Below are 15,440 nucleotides of genomic sequence, written 5' to 3' on the forward strand. Positions count from 1 at the left end.
TTTTTTTATAAAAATCAAAGTTTGCATCCCTGTTCGGTCACAAATGTGTATTTTTGTTTGTTTCCTTTTTTTTTTTCATGGCGATCCTCCTCCTCCCTGCAAGGCCAGGGATGGGACCCTGGTGCTGCAGGGTCTGTGAGTCCCTTCTGCAGGGGGGAGCCTCCAGGAGCCCTACCAGAAATCTTCGTTTTCGGTTGCCCTTGCACAGTAGCCATGGAAACGAGGATGACTTTCCCACAAGCAACGTGGAAGGCTTTCCTCATCCTGCCAGGGCTCTGAGTGCAGTTTTCCTGCCTCTAAGGAGCAGGCAACCACCCTGATTTGCAAAGATGCTCGAGCTCTGAAGATGAAAAGTGCTATTTTGCCTCTGTTTTGACTTTTTGTTGTGTTCGCTTGCAGGACTCCTGTAATTACTTTGCTTTGTTTGTTTGTTTTATCGAGCAAAGGAACAACACTCCAGCCTAAATTTAGTGCCCTGTGTTTGCGAGCAATCTGCAATTAGCAAACAACGCATCTGTGTGCGCCAGGGCAGCGAAGAAAGTGGGCTGTGCTAGGTAGGTGGCACTTCTTTCTCCTTAACAAACAACATATAGGAAAACTGCGCCAAGCCTGCGCGTTTCTAACTGCTCCTTTCCTGCTGTGAGCATGGCTGGTGATGCTGGGGATACCGACGCCGGCTGTCTCTGAAGCACTCCCCAGGTTTCAGCAAGCTGCTTCCACTCTTACAGCACGCCCAGTCCCTCCTTAAGCTGATGGTTGCAAAACCCATCGTCCCTGCTCAGCTGAATTTGTGCATGTCCTACAGCGAGTTTTCCCCCGTTTCCTGCAGGATGGATGCACCTCCATCCCTCCACCTTCCCTTTCCTCTGCCCTTTTGTAGGACGTGCTGGGGCTGAGTCCGAGCCCCTCTCTGCAGGGAGCGGTCGCTCTCCAGCGCGCTCGCTTGGGAAGGGCTGGAATATGCATTTTAGCTCCGAGGAAGGAGATCTGCTGCCATCTGCACCTGGGCAGAGAAAGAGCTCCCCAGCTGGAGGCAGCGGACCCGGCTCTGCCTGCGCAACGAGGCTCGGTTCTGCGCTGGACGTGAGCACCGAGTCCGCAGATCCGTCATCAGGCAAAGGGATTTTAGTAACAGGGTGCGTTTGGATCACGTGCAGCTGGAGCTAGGCACGACAAAAAATGGCCATACGCACGCAGAAAGACTTTTTTTTTTTCTGTTTCCAAAGTCTGGGCAGCAAGATTGCTGGGTTATTAACCTGGCACCCTGATGAGCAGGTGCTAAAGACACGGCACAGCTCAGCTCATTCTGCTGGGCAGAACGAAACTTCTGGAAATGTGTCACCGGGCACAATCGGCCCTTTGTCAGCCCCACAGCATGGGGCTGCTAAAAAAAGAAAAAGGAGGAAAAGAAAATCGCAACGCTATTTCCTTATTGCAGGGCAAACACCCTGTGTTAGGTGCAGGATTTCCCCGAGAGCAAAGTCCAGGGCTGGGAGGGATACGGTAAGTGCTGGCAGGTGCAGTAGATGGTGACACTGTGGGCTAACAGTGCCACCGTACTGACTCACGTAATCTGCCTCACTGGTTAAACACACAGAGAATTGATTTTTCTAATGATGAGTGCTTTTGTGATGCAGCCAACTGCTGCTCCAGGGACTGCATGCAAGAATTTGGGACAGCTCTGGCAGAAGCAAAGCCTGGCACCCTCGGGAGCATCCTTGCTAAAAAGCCTGGTGGGTGACACTGCCCCAGATGCCCCAGTGTGTGGCATCCAGCTACTGGTGTAACTGGGAGTGGCTTTGTGCATGGTGCTGGAAACCGCTGCAGCACTCCAGTCCCGAGCTTGGGCGGTGTTAGAGGGAAGGCGCTGTGAAAGAAAAAAAGAAAAAAAAGAAAATACCTGACCTTTCTTGTGTGATGTGCCACATCCAGAGCTCCTAGGAGAGTGGGAAGAGGTAGGCAAGAAGGAGCAGGGCCAGCTTTCTGCTGGAGCACTCAGAGATATGTGCCAGAAAACCGAAAACCCAGCCGTGCCCCGAGCACACCAGTGTTCACCATCCAGATGTTGGCCAGTGTTGGGACTGTGTCATGTATCACCAGGGCTCCAGTGTTTCTAGGGGACCTAGGGCAAACGCTGGGGCTGCTGTGTTAGGATACCCCCTCCCCATAATCCGCTCAGTGCAGGATCTGTGGGGCAGACCAGGATGTGGGTGGCCCCAGCTTCGCTGGGTGTCGCAGGGCACGAGGGTGCTGGGGCTGGGTTCCTCGCCCCGCGGTTACCAGCTCAGTCACAGAAAAGCTGAGGACGCTTAACTCCCTCCCCTGCCTGTTTATTTGCCATGAGTCATTCCCTAAGTAAGCCTCCCAGGGAAATGCCCGGCCGGGGGAGGCTTCGGCGTGGGCTCCAGCTCTGCTCGTGCTGTGCACCAGCGTGCTGCCAGCACCAGCTGCAGACGGATCTGTCAGCAGCCTGCAAATACCAACGGCGCTATAATCATTCGGTTGCTTGGGCAAACACAAAGGAAAAGCTAATGCAAAGCATGGAAGTGATATAGTCACGGAACTGTAGAATCATCCAGCCTGGAAAAGACCTTCAGAATCATCAAGTCTGACCATCAGCCTGACCTACAGGGTCCTGTCACTAAGCCCTGTCCCTTCGTGCTGTGTCTCTTAAATGCCACGTGGTCTTTGCTCCAACTTGTTCCTGTCCAGAGCCAACTGGTCACATCTTCAGCTCCGTCTCTGCCTTTTGGGAGGCTGAGCTGCCACCACAGCTCTGTTTCGTGAGGCTCGGGTGGTCCTGTTGGTCTCCGGCTGCTGGAGATCTGGGGTGACCTCCCCAGCACCGCTAGCCTTGTCAGCGTAGAAGTGATAAGAGCTCCAGATCTGGCGTAGGAGCACGGTGATTCACCCCCTTGCCGTTTGCAGGCTGGGCCTGCGGAGCTGCTGTGCAAGCAGAGGGCAGGGAGTCGCTGGGACTGGCCCTTCCCCGTCCCGCGGTGCCCCGGCCGCCGTCCTGCTGGGTGTTTTCATCGGGTTTAGCTATTTAGGGGAGGAGACGGGAGCCACGCTGAACTCCTGCCTTTTCCTCCTACAGCCTGGAAAATCACGTAGGATCCTTCCTAGGCTCCCCCTGCCCTCCTCCCTGCCCTCTTCCCCTCTGTTTGCTTCCTGCTGCTCTGCTGAGCATCAATCGGCAAATCTGCCGATTTGGCCGGCGAGGAGGAAATTCCCCCTTCCGAGGGCGAGATCGGGGTGTAGCTCCTGCTAACCAGAGCGAGCCGTTTTGCTTTGCTGGCCATTTCCCCGCAGAAATGCTCCGAGGTGCAAGGCTGCTCCCTGCCCGGCTGCTCGCTCCCTTCTCGCCAGCATCCCAGCACCGGTCTCACAAATTAAACCTTGCAGGGGCCGTAATGAAGCACGAGCCCGGCTATTAGGAAGAGGCCATGAGACTTTTCCACACCCATTTGCACAATAACTCATTATAAGCCTTCCGTCCTCACAGCTCTGGATTTTAATTATGTTTTAAAGTATTGTGAAATGCTTCATCCGCCACAGGAGAAAACAGAAGAGGGAGGAAAAAAAGGCAGCGGGCTTTCACCCTGCAACGTTACAGTGGTTAACAGGATGTTCCTTCCAAATCTATTTTGATGTAGAGGTTTTATTAGCTGAGGAAGTCTTTGGGGACTTTATCTTCAGGGATGCAAGCTTTGCACTTAATTGCTTTTGCTCCAAAGGGTTACACAGAGATACTTTCACTGGGCTGCCGATGACATTTCCCTTACAATGTGGAGGACGCCTTGTCTCCGTCTCAAAGAAAAGCACAATTCTGTTGCCTGCCTTCATAAATGGGCCTTTCAGTGGGACGGCCTGCATAGTCAAGCCCACGGAGCAAAATCTGATTCTCTAAGAGCCTCTCTTGAAGAGCAGCACTGGGATTTTCTTTCAAAATTTTTAGTATAACAAGCAAAAAAAAAAAAATAATTAAAAAGTTGCATTGACAGAGCCCATTTTGGCCGACAATGCGTTGTTTCGGAATTACATGGTTTTGCCCCAATGCACATTAACCTCCCTGCTCCATGTGGGTCATGGCAGCAAAGCCAAAGCCCCTAACAATCCGCAGTGCCCACGAGTTAATTTACATTCGTAATTACTAGCTAAAGTCTTTGTCCTGTCTCTCCTTCTCCAAAAAATATTCTGACAAGATACCTCCATTTTCAGTGGCTGGAATCAGGGGATGTGAGCCTTGATGTATGAAGGTTCGTGGAGAAGAAGCTGCAGAGCTTCCAGCCTCACTTCAAAAGAAGGTTTTGGGCTGAGATTCCAGACATCCTCCGTGCATAAAATACCTGGTGCCTTTCCCAGCTTCTCTCTCTGCTCACAGAGCTGGGCAGCCTCCAGCACCCCGGAGCAGAGGGGACGTGGGGAGCTGCCGAGCTCTGCCGCCCTCCTGAATTAACGCTCCCCTTCCATCCACTTTGCGTTAGAGCAGCTCTTGTTGCTTGCCCACGAAAACACAGTCTCGTTATTGTTTTAAAGTTCTGGGGGGAGGAACGCTACACTTTGAGTCATGGCTTTTTCCCTAAGGCTAGTTGTGTATTTGAAAAAAAAAAAAAAGAAGAAAAAAAAAAAAACCACATTTTTTCCAGCGTGAAGCACTCCGCTACGAGTTCTGCTGGAGCTGACCAAGCACAAACCCTCTTGGGTGAAGGGACTTTTGGAGTGACCTTCTCACACAGGTGACAGCATTAGGGTCTGTTGATCCAGCCCAGGTGTGCTCTGCTTAAGCCACTGCCTGCTCTAGGTAGCGCGGCTTGGGGGTGTTTGGTGGGGCCACCAGCAGATGTCAGGACGTGTGCCTGGAGCTCATCCAGCTGTTGGTCACTTTCATGCTTCCACGGAGGCTTAGAGCAGGGATTCATTTGGTGTGAAGCCATTTCGTGCATGGGAAAGAAAGAGCTTCACTAACAGAAGGCGTAATTAACCAGCAGCTAATTGACATTTTCATTTCCTGTACCCTGCCCTGGGAGGATAATGACAGGTTGGGCCGTATCAAAATGTTCCTGAATACCTTTAGTGACACAACAAGCGATGTTACCCGCAAAAATTTCTAGAAAACCGTGGGATCAGCAGTACGCCTTGGCTCGGCACTTCAGGCCTTGTCCTGGTCTTCGCTCACGAGCAGAAGCGTGGCAGCAGCTAGTTCCCATGCCATCCCTGTTTCCATCTGCTCACAGAAATACCAGGAAACCCTCTGCTCCTCTCCATTAACAGTGGTTACGTGAGCAATCCCCCTCGCAGAGCGTCTCTTTTGGTGGAGAACTGCTCGGAAGGAGGAGTAGGGGCTAGGCAGCGAGCTTCGCATGGGCAACGCAGAAGATAAAAATAGGACCAGCTTTTCCATCAGCCATCTGGCGATGAAACGGGGCTGCGTGTAGCACAACCGGTCAGCGAGGCAGCTATTATTTATAAAGCACTGTGGATGAGCGTCACACTTCAAGAGGGCTGAGTCTATTATGGAAAATGGAATTCGTTCCCTAAAGAAATCATATTCCCGAGCACACGTGCTATAACCTCCTGGCCAGCAGGTGGAATACAGCAGCCCACGGCGAGCAGAACGAATGCGGTCACTTCAGCTTCCTCCAAGCTCCTGTGCCATGTCCCAGCACCGTGGTGCTGATACCTGTGGTCCCTACAGCTCATCACAGGAAGACAACGAAGCTCTCCTACCACAACAGGCTGATAGATTGGTGTTTTCTACCCTGCTCCTCCATCCTTCCGTCATATTATTCCAGCTCAGCAAGAAGCACAAGAACAATTTATAATTCAGGAGAATGGCTGGGACGTTTCCCCTCTTGTGGGAAAAATAAACATGAGTGTTGGCTCTGGTTTCCTACCAACTCCTACTCGCTTTGAGCCTGGTGCGTCAGGAATTAGAGTGCAAGTTAATAATAAATAAGGGCACAAATGCCGCATCAAGAACTTAAAGCTGATTTCAGTCCTAACTGTTCAGCTTACTACAGCATAACGCAGCACTGGGGCTCTGGGTGTTCATTGCTGCATGGGTGGCAGCACGGGTTAGAGCAAAGGACGGGCCTCTTTCGGAGTGGGAATGGATGGCGTTTGTGATGGGGTGCTGACGATGTGCGAGTGCCATACGGGGCTGGCGTGGGTCGCCCATGGTTCAGAGACCCCATACTCTATGGCAATGTGCCCGGAGAGCAGGCTGCCAGCCCCAGATGTCTTTCCCACCTCTGCAGCCCAGCTCAGCAGCGCTGTTGTACCCTCAGCCCCTCCAGCCCTGGTGGCAGCATCCAAAATAAAGGCAGAACCTGAATTGTTGTGGTTGGACAAGCCCTGTGCTTTGCAGCAGGTAGGGTATTGGGCTATCCTTGCTGCCACGAGGAGCCAAGCAGCCACTCTTTGTACGCCTGAATCCCAGGAGACCTCATTAAGAAGCAGGCACAGCAAATGGCTGCTCCTATTAGGATGTCCAAAACTCAATATTGCACTGACCACAGCTCCATGAATAATGTTCCCAGCAAAGCTGGCAGCTACAGGTTTGGAAAATGTCTTTGCTGCAGACATCCTCAGCAATGCTAAATATTGCTTTTCATCATGCCCTGATGGCTGCTCAATGGAAGCTTTGTACGGCACAGGACCCCACGATTTTGGGGTATATTATGCCTAATTTTCCACTGCCGTTAAGGCAGTTTGTGTTGTGTTTGTTTGAAAGCTCCTGCCTGGGCATGGCGCTGACTGCTGCGTCTGCAGGAGGTCTTCAGGAGCAGGTCTTCAGTGCGGAGCCGGAGATAGCTGCCAGGGGATGCTGGCCCTAGAGCTGGGTGCTGCTGCTGAGTGCTGCTGGTGGCAGGGGTTGGAGCGTGGCGGTGCCCCTCCTGCATGGGGTCTGGGGGAAGGACACCCGAAATGGGGTGGGACACGCTCACAGCTGCATTTCCACCTCCCTCTTGGTGTCTCCCCTCACCCGGTGTCCCAGCCTAAACGTGTCTCTGGGATGGTGAGGGACAAACAGGACAAATTATCTGCGAAAAATCTATGAAAATAATATTCCTGATAGCTGGCACATTTGCATGTGTAATGGCCAAGGTGCTTTCCCTGGATTATGCCACGGCAGATGCCAGAATGGCCATAAGGCATGTCTGCTTTAAGCTACGGTGAGCAAGGCTGGCAAGCGCTGGGTGGAGCAGGGAGGGGGACAGCTATTACGTGCACACGGTCATTACACATGTAAACACGACATTAAAAATAGAGCTGGCTGGATGCTGCCAAGCGTTTCTCTGACTACCCATCGGAATTAAAGCGAGCCGTGGGTTTGGCTGGAGTCCCTGCCGTCCTGTTCACTGCTCCTGCGATCGCCTCGGCGCACGAGAAAATGCCTGCAGAAGACGGGTAACAAACTCGTGTGTGCGAGCATTTACATGAGAAAGTTTTGCTCCGTACGGTGTGGGACAGCGCTCAGCGCAGCGGCAGAACAGGATTTCTGAAACCTCTTGCCGCAGATTTGCATCTCTCCCTCGCCGTGGCAGGAGCTGTTGAGATGCGATTGCAGTGAGTGAAGAGCACTGAGCGGAGAGGGCTCCTGAGAGATTAATTCGCACCAGGTGAAGAGTGAAGATCAGCTCAGTAATTCCAAATGAAGGCAGCGCCCCGTAATTTCGCCCCCCGTCATGAGGAGCTTTTAATCGCAGAGGCAAAATGCAAAAACCATGAACCTTCTGACTTAGAGTTATCAAACTGGAGTGGGATGCAAAAGTGAAGCTGAAGCCAAGGATGCTCATGCTGAGAGGCTGAAATTGCTCCTGGGAATGCACAATGCAGAAGGGGTGAAGAGAAGAGCCACAGGAATGATACGAGGGCTTGGAAAAAAAGTCATTACCCATGAGTAGTTCAATCTGTTTGGTTTATGGTAACAAGAGAGATTGAGAGATGATGTGATTAGGGTATAAGGTTAATTTAATAGGGAGAAAGCAGTGCATACTAAACAGGCTCTATAACCAATATTGCCTCCTCGTTTCCTTGCATGTTCCCACCAACCTCTCATATACAACCAAGAAACACAGCAGGAAGAAACAGGACGCAGAGCTGGGGTGAGATTTTCATCAATGCCAAGAGTAAGGAGGAGACTTCATTCTCACACTCCGAAATTTGGAGCGAGGTGGGTCTGGTGCAGACAGGCCAGACTTTCACCCACCTGCGTCTTCTCTTACCTTCCAAGTGGGGAAGACCTGGCCCAAATCTGAGGTTTCCCCAGGGCTCGGAGGGGATGCGAGCGTCTTGGCACGTGTCGGGTCTCCTCCAGATTTCCGGATCTCTTCCAGATTTCCAAACAAAACAGACTTGTGCTGTTTGGTCAGGGGTGCTGGTGGGAAGCAAGGAGTGGTTAATGGGATTGTTCTCAGCCTCCTGGAAACCTTGAGAAGTTCGGAAAAGTAATATCATCTCGTCCTGGGAACTAACCTGCTTTGAAGGGAATTAAAGAGGCAGAAGGAAAAAGCAATATAATCTTCAGCTGTCACCTCTGTCCCTTGTTGCTACCTGAGGGATTAAGCCATTAAAACCAAATGTGAAACAAATGTTTCAGCTCCCAGGTAGACCTAAACGCTTTTTGTGCAAGTGGTGGCAAGACGCAAACTTATTTCTTGCTGTTTCTAGAACTGAGGGAAACAAACCTAAACCCACCCCCTCCACGCTCGCGCACACACGAACGAGAAGCAGCTCGGCCCTGGCGGGGGATATAACCTGCAAGGTGCTTCTATTCTTAGAAGCTGGCATCAGCGCTGGGAATAAAGCACGGAGATCGATCAAGCAAATACCAGGTCGGACTCGGTGGGACCGCAGAGGGGGGCCGGTTTCTATGGCGATGGAGAAGAGCCGTGACGGGAGGCATGGCGCGTGGGCGGCAGCGAGAGGCAGCTCCGCTCCCCGCAGAAGTGGTTGGTTGCTTTGGAGACAGGTGGCACGGGCTGCAGAAAGGCGCCTCGGGGGGCAGGAGAGGGAGCCGGGGGGGATCGGTGGGTCCCAGCTGCGCTGGACGTGGGCTGGCAAGGAGGCAGGGAGATGAGGTGGTGTCGAAGCTGATGCATCGTGGTTGTCAAAAAGCTTTTTCTGTGCCGAACGCCGGAATGGTGAGCATGGAGTTTTGTTACACGGCCTGATAGAAATCAACAAATTCGTGCGAAGGATGGGTTTAGCGTCACTTGGAAAGTCTGAAGGGGGGAGAAGCTGGTGGGCAGGGACACCTCCCACCAGACCAGGTTGCCCAAAGCCCCATCCAGCCTGGCCCTGAACACGTCCAGGGATGGGGCATCCAAAAGCACATACCTGGAGACCACCATCAGTGGGTCTAAGTGCTCGATGAGCTGACCACGCCTCCAGGAGCTGCTTGTTCCTGCTGGACAGGCCCATGGGAGGACGTCAGTGCAGAGGTACGTGGTGGGAGGGTTTGCCTTCTCTTTCCAGATCTGGAGAACACACAAGCAAATATTCAGTCAAGAGTCTCCCCCTCTACCCAAAAAGGGTAACTTCACACAGTGGAAGTCATAAAAGGTGAATACGATGACATAGCTCATAAGATGGAGGTATCTTGGCTGGGAGCAAGCATGCAGTTGATATTTGGGGACATGGTGGGACCACATCCCTAGAGGAGGATGCTCTGTTTGAAAAATGAAGCCGTAAATGAGTTTCCCACCACCTGTCCAAGTCTGAACAGACCCTGTTGTGCTTCTGTTCCTGTACGGATTGTGACTGAAGAAGTCAAGGGCTTTGCCAGGTCCGCAGCCATAAGAGACAGCTGAACCACCACGTGCAGGGAGTCACGTTTATGGTTCCTCTACCAACACCTGCATGGCTCTTCAGACGTTACGGAGATCTAAGTGGTTAAACCTCAGGGCACCCACAGTGGCTGTCGACATCTGAAGCTTGTGGATGGAGCACGTGCCAGGAGGGAGGATGGCTGTCCTGCACTGGCCGGGTGGCTGTGGGCACTGCGGCTTGCACGTGTTGAGGGATGGAGCCAGGGGTGCTCCCTGCCTACGTGGCACAGGGTTGCGTGGAGCCTGGAGGCACCGAAGCGGGGCAGCAAGGCCAGCCCCAAGCTCCCCCTGTGCTTTTTGGGCTGTGCAGCCACAAGGATGGCGCTGAGGGCAGCGTGGAGGCTGCTCGTTGCCCTTTCCCAGGCAACCAAGTGCCTCCATCCATCAGCAGCGGCAGTGCTGACACCGATCTTTAGCTTCCCGACTTCACATTAGTGTCGTCTTGCATGCTACGGCCATTAGGGCTGCTGCATTAGTGATGGATGAGTAACCTGAGATCCTCCCCCTGAATCACGGGGCTGGACAGCGGGACCGAAGCTAAAGGATTGCTAATTACCAAAATGGGACCAAAGGGAGTCCCTCCTCCATCTGTCCTGGGACAGGGCACCGTGGTTATATTCACTAGCCTATGAATAGCATGACTTTAAGGAGATGAAAAAGGCTTTAAAAATAGTTAAATTATAAAAAATTACATCTCCAAATGCAAGGCTTACTGTGCTCATGGCAATGCTATTCATACCCTTGGAAAGATAATCTGACTTATTCTGCAGAGAGAGTTCTGCAGAGAGTACTGGAAAGGCAGTTGCTTAATTGAAAGATGAAGATTTATAATGATTCCCGATTTAACCAGTTTAAAGACCTGAGCAAATTCACTGTGCAATACCTTCTGCATGCAAAGTTATGCTCCCTTTTTTCCCGAATCGCATCCTTTCGCTGACTGACAGGGCTGAGGCCATGTGCTTGCCCCACTCCCAGAGCAGGGACACGGACTTCCACGCACCCTAACATCCTGCCTTGTGGGTCGAGAAATAAAACTGGAAATAATATGAGAAATAAAACCTCTCCAACCAAAGATAACTCAGACAAAACACTTTGAAAATAACCCCACCTCCTTTTCCATCATTTCAGCCGCATTTGCTTTATTTTGGAGCCAGTTTCTTGGCTAGCTGCCTCCAAGATTTGTTGTTGGTTTATCCCTGGAAAGCTGCTAACACTTATTTTTCTCCCTCAGTTATACTGGGAAAAAAAAATGATTTTAAAAGTAGGTAAGCCCTCTGTTTTGAATGTTTTCTTTGAAGTCTTCCAAGCACATGTTATATATGAGTCCTTTCTACAGCAAATTGTGTCTCAAGGGAGCTGAAATCAAGTAACCCGAGTGTGATACAATCCAGGTGAATTTGTTGCAATGTTTACAAGGCAACCCTTTTCCCAGAAAAAAAAAAAGAAAAAAAAAAAAAGCTTTCTGGGGAAACAAAACTGAAATCGTATTGCTCGTGATCTTTAAAAAAAAGGTTTTGAGCAAAAAAAGAAGGTTTTTTTGAGCAAAAAGTACCCTAACACATGCTGACGGGCAACGGGAGCCCATGAGCTGCTGGTGGAAGAGTGCCCGCGTGGTCATGGGTCCATGGGGAGCAGAGCCCAGCTCGCACTGCACCAGGGCTGTGACCAACCCTCTGCTCCCCTCCTGCTTTTCCTCGAAAACCTCCCAGCCTCACACTGTTGTGAATCCGTCCCGCTCAGTTCTTGACATTTAGCTTGGCCACAGCCGGCGGTGATTCATAGAAAGCTCCTTGTTCCGGCCCTGTAACGAGCGTCCATGTTCCAGGGCCTTTTTTCCACGCTGCAGTCTTCTAAAAAATGCATGTGCAGGCAGATCGTGCTGCAAATCCTATGGCAACCGGCTGCACCACGGAGGGCTGGCTGAATTACAATGTGCAAGGCTCGGGCGCTGAGAAACGCTACGCCGAAATGGAGAAAACTTTCTAGAAATATTAATATTCAGCACCCACTATCGAGAGATCACAGCAACCCAGCAAGATCTGACTGCTTTGAATTATTATTCATGTACCATGGAATATGTATTTTTTTTAAGGAGCATTGTAAATTAACGCTAGCAAAACGCAATTTGTAATTTAAATGTAAATCAGAATTGACTAAGAATATAATTAAGCTTTGAATGCCTAGGTAGTATCTGCTAACCAGACTGTTTTGCGGCGTTTTTTTTTCACAAAGATTTTAAAGCACATTATTTACCTTGAATACTTCAATGCATATTATCTGTGTATGTGCGCCATAAAAATGTAAATAATAATAAAAGCTTAGGTTGTGTGCTGTTGAATTCTGGACTGATTCTGCAAAACTGAAGGGTGTTTTATGCAGAGGGTTAGACAGCTTGCTTTGTCGGTGCGTGAGACTGCTGGGACGCTGGGAAGAAATGAAGTCCCCCACCACAACTGGTGCTTTTGGTACCTGTGCTTTCCACTGCGACGCAAGTGGGAGCCACGACACGGATCAAATATAACGAAGTCACGTAGCTTTAAGTGGTGGTGGATGCTTGTGTTTGCTTCACTGTAAGATAACTGCAAGTATAAATATAATAAATCTGTCTTTATAGCGAGTGGTCGGGCTGCCTTGCAGCATTTCCGTTGCTCGCCCAGTTGCTGCTGCCCCCTCCTCACCAGTATTTCCCCATGGACATGGCCACACGTGGGGCTACAGCTCTTAGCAAAAGGATTGAGCTCCCAAAACCAAACACGCCACGAAGCTGCACCGCTGGGGACAGCCAACACTCAAAACATAATTCAGAGTTTAGCATAACAAAAGTATTTTCCTGTGGAAATGGGGAGTTTGTAGCAGGAAGCAATTGGCCTAACTATGCTCTTGAGCAATTTAAGATATTAAATTCAAGATGTTCTTGAGAAATTTAAGATATTACATTTAAAACAGAGAGGTAGGACTGAGCAACATGAAATAAGTCAGTTCAGGAAGACCTGGACACCTCCATTTTAAAACACAGTTGAGATTTACAAGTAGCTCTTTTGGTCTGCGCACTGGGGGCAGATATCAAATACGAGGAAACTGCTGCCATTCCCTCCCAGGAGGCAGTAAGACCTCTTGTTTTTTCATCAGTACCTTAGGTAGCCACACACAAGGAGTTCGTCTGCACTCCTGAGAGTGTTCAGCACGCAGTCCCAGCCACACTTCACCCCGCCGTGTTGGCCATGGCCACGGAAGGGGCTGTGCATCCCCAGGCAACGGCAGCAGGTTACTCACTCGCTTCTCAATCCTTAATGTACAGATCCCTCCTTGCTCTTTGGTGGCCGACGATGCACAGGGGCGTTTTGGGAGGAGAGGGGCACAGTGGACCCCATGCTCCAGCACCAGCCCCGCAGCGATGGATGGCGTTGCCTTCAGGTGTGCAGTTTGACTGCAGTCTGAGGGTGCCATTAAACCCAGACCTGAGAGACAACAAATGAGTGCCCAAATGCCATGCTAATACCCTGAAAGGCTGTTTTTGAAGCACCAGAACTGCTTTTGTGTCTCAGACGACTTTACATACCAAGGCATCTGGAGCCCAAAGCCTTCTGTCAGCCACGTGGCTCCAGCTCCTCTGAAAGGCAGAACTGAAATTATTACTGACAGCTGAAATTAAGATTTTAATAATTACCCGAGCTCCTCTTTGCATAGACCCAGCAGGAAAACATCCTACGATGTGTGGTGTGTCAGCCACTTATCTCAAAGTAAATGAAAGCTGAGGCTTTGCAGCACTGGAAAGATGTTCAGCAACTTTCACCACGCTGGGGACAAATGTATTTTCTTAATATAAAAAGTGGATATAATTTCAGTTGGAAGCTTGCCCTTTTATGAAAGTGAGGACATATATACCTCAGCAGCATGCAGAGTGCAAATGATGTTAGAAACTGCTCAAGTGTAACAGGGAGAAAACGGAAAGGGAACAAAATGTTTTGAGAGAATGTTAGCAGGAGAATTAAGAAGATGGCTTCTCCCTCCCCACACTTTTGTGCTGCTTTCACAATAAGAATCCTCCCTTCGGGTTTTGGAGCTGACCACGTGCCCACGGAGCCCTTCAGCACTGTTAAGAAAAGAAAATGATGCAACCACTACCCACGGACAAGCCCTGAGCTAGCACTCCTCTTGCCCTGCGTGCGGGGAGCGCGGCCTTCAGCACCCGGCCCTTGGCGTGGAGAACGCGGGCCCTGCTCCCAGGGGAGCACCATCTGCCTGGAAGAGCGCAAGGAACAGGGAATATAAAAGCTTAGTTAGGAAATTCTGATGCTGGGGCTGAGAGGAGGCTGGGTGGGGGATGTACAGCCAAGGGACCCTGGTGAGGTGGTCTCCAGCCTTGGCTTCCATTTCTTGTTCCTCTGGAAAGGTCACAAAAGAGCGAGGTCTCTGGACCAAGACCCTTCCTACAGCTTTATTGTTGAACACTTCTTGTCATCTGCTTGTCTTGTCTTCCTCTCTAGAGTCAGATGCACGGGCTGGAAGGCCAGCTAGGGTTTGACCTAGAGATTTGGGGTTGTGAACCTCGAAGTTCGGTTTCTGAAGTTGCTTCAAGGAAACCTTTGTTTGGACTGACCTGGGATTTCCTAAAGCCTTCCCCTAAGCTCTGGGTGATTTTTCAGACTCACTGTACCAAAGGTATGTTGGCTGGGGCTCTCTGGTCCAACCTGCTGCTCAAAGTGGACGTGCCACAAGGGGTAGAGCAAGGCAGCGACTGCTTTCCTTAGCTCAGTTTGGAAACCTCCGGGAAGGAGGACCTCCAAGGACAGAGACCCGTCCCTGCCTAAATACCCACCCCAGCTCTGCGCTACCCTCCTGGTGAAAGAGGTTTCCTTCTGCCCACCCAAACTGGCAGTCTGTGCCCTTGTTAGATCAGCTGCCGCTGCTGAGCAGGGTTTAACACCGCTGGCCTCTCTGGGATGAAGGTTTGCTGGCGGGCGTAGGGACCACTTCCACTGTCACAGAGGAGGAGGAGTCCTTCCACCAAGATCAATCAGCTGTGGCCATTGATCACCTCGTCACGTACACATTGCCTTCATCAGATCTGCTGCTTGTTTATTAATCCTTCTCCCACGGGTTTCAACCCATTTAATTTCTAAGGGGGTTGTGACTTCGCGATCTTTGCAGCACAGAAAAGCTGCTGATTAGCTACGTTTCCCTTGACAACTTGGGAGCGTAGGTGAATCCTCATCCAAGTTGTAGGGGGCATTGAAGAAGGGGCAGCACGCTGGAACCCTGATGTTTGTTTCACTGAAAATTTGCAAGATATTCATGTATCTAAGTCTATAAATCATGTATTTGAATACACAAAATGTTATTGTTTATATGGTGAAAATGCTTATATGCAAATTCTGAATAACTCACTGCCGTAACAATCTCATCAGCTTATCTTAAAACTAATACTTAATTTAGGCCTACGCACATTCAAATATTTCATTTTTCTGCTGAAGCTGCCTCCTGCCTTTTGCTGCCAGTAGTCCGCCACCAGCCCTGTCTTTGCTCACTGCAGGCTACTTCTGCTTTTCTGTAGCTTCAAGAAACGCAGTGACGGAGATGCACAGGCTGTACCAGTAACTCTGT

General features: G+C 50.6%; 1 long non-coding RNA gene across 1 annotated transcript; it reads right to left on the bottom strand.

Moving 5' to 3' along the window:
- Positions 1 to 4,174: 4,174 nt before the first annotated feature.
- On the bottom strand, positions 4,175 to 15,015 carry LOC308192185. Its single transcript, XR_013948611.1, has 2 exons — positions 8,482 to 15,015; positions 4,175 to 8,383 (listed from the first exon to the last, which is right to left on the bottom strand). It is a non-coding gene; the product is annotated as an uncharacterized lncRNA (long non-coding RNA).
- Positions 15,016 to 15,440: the final 425 nt, after the last annotated feature.

The sequence above is a fragment of the Anser brachyrhynchus genome (genome assembly GCF_964034855.1).
Source record: "Anser brachyrhynchus genome assembly, chromosome: 3".
Classification (NCBI taxonomy): Eukaryota; Metazoa; Chordata; class Aves; order Anseriformes; family Anatidae; genus Anser; species Anser brachyrhynchus.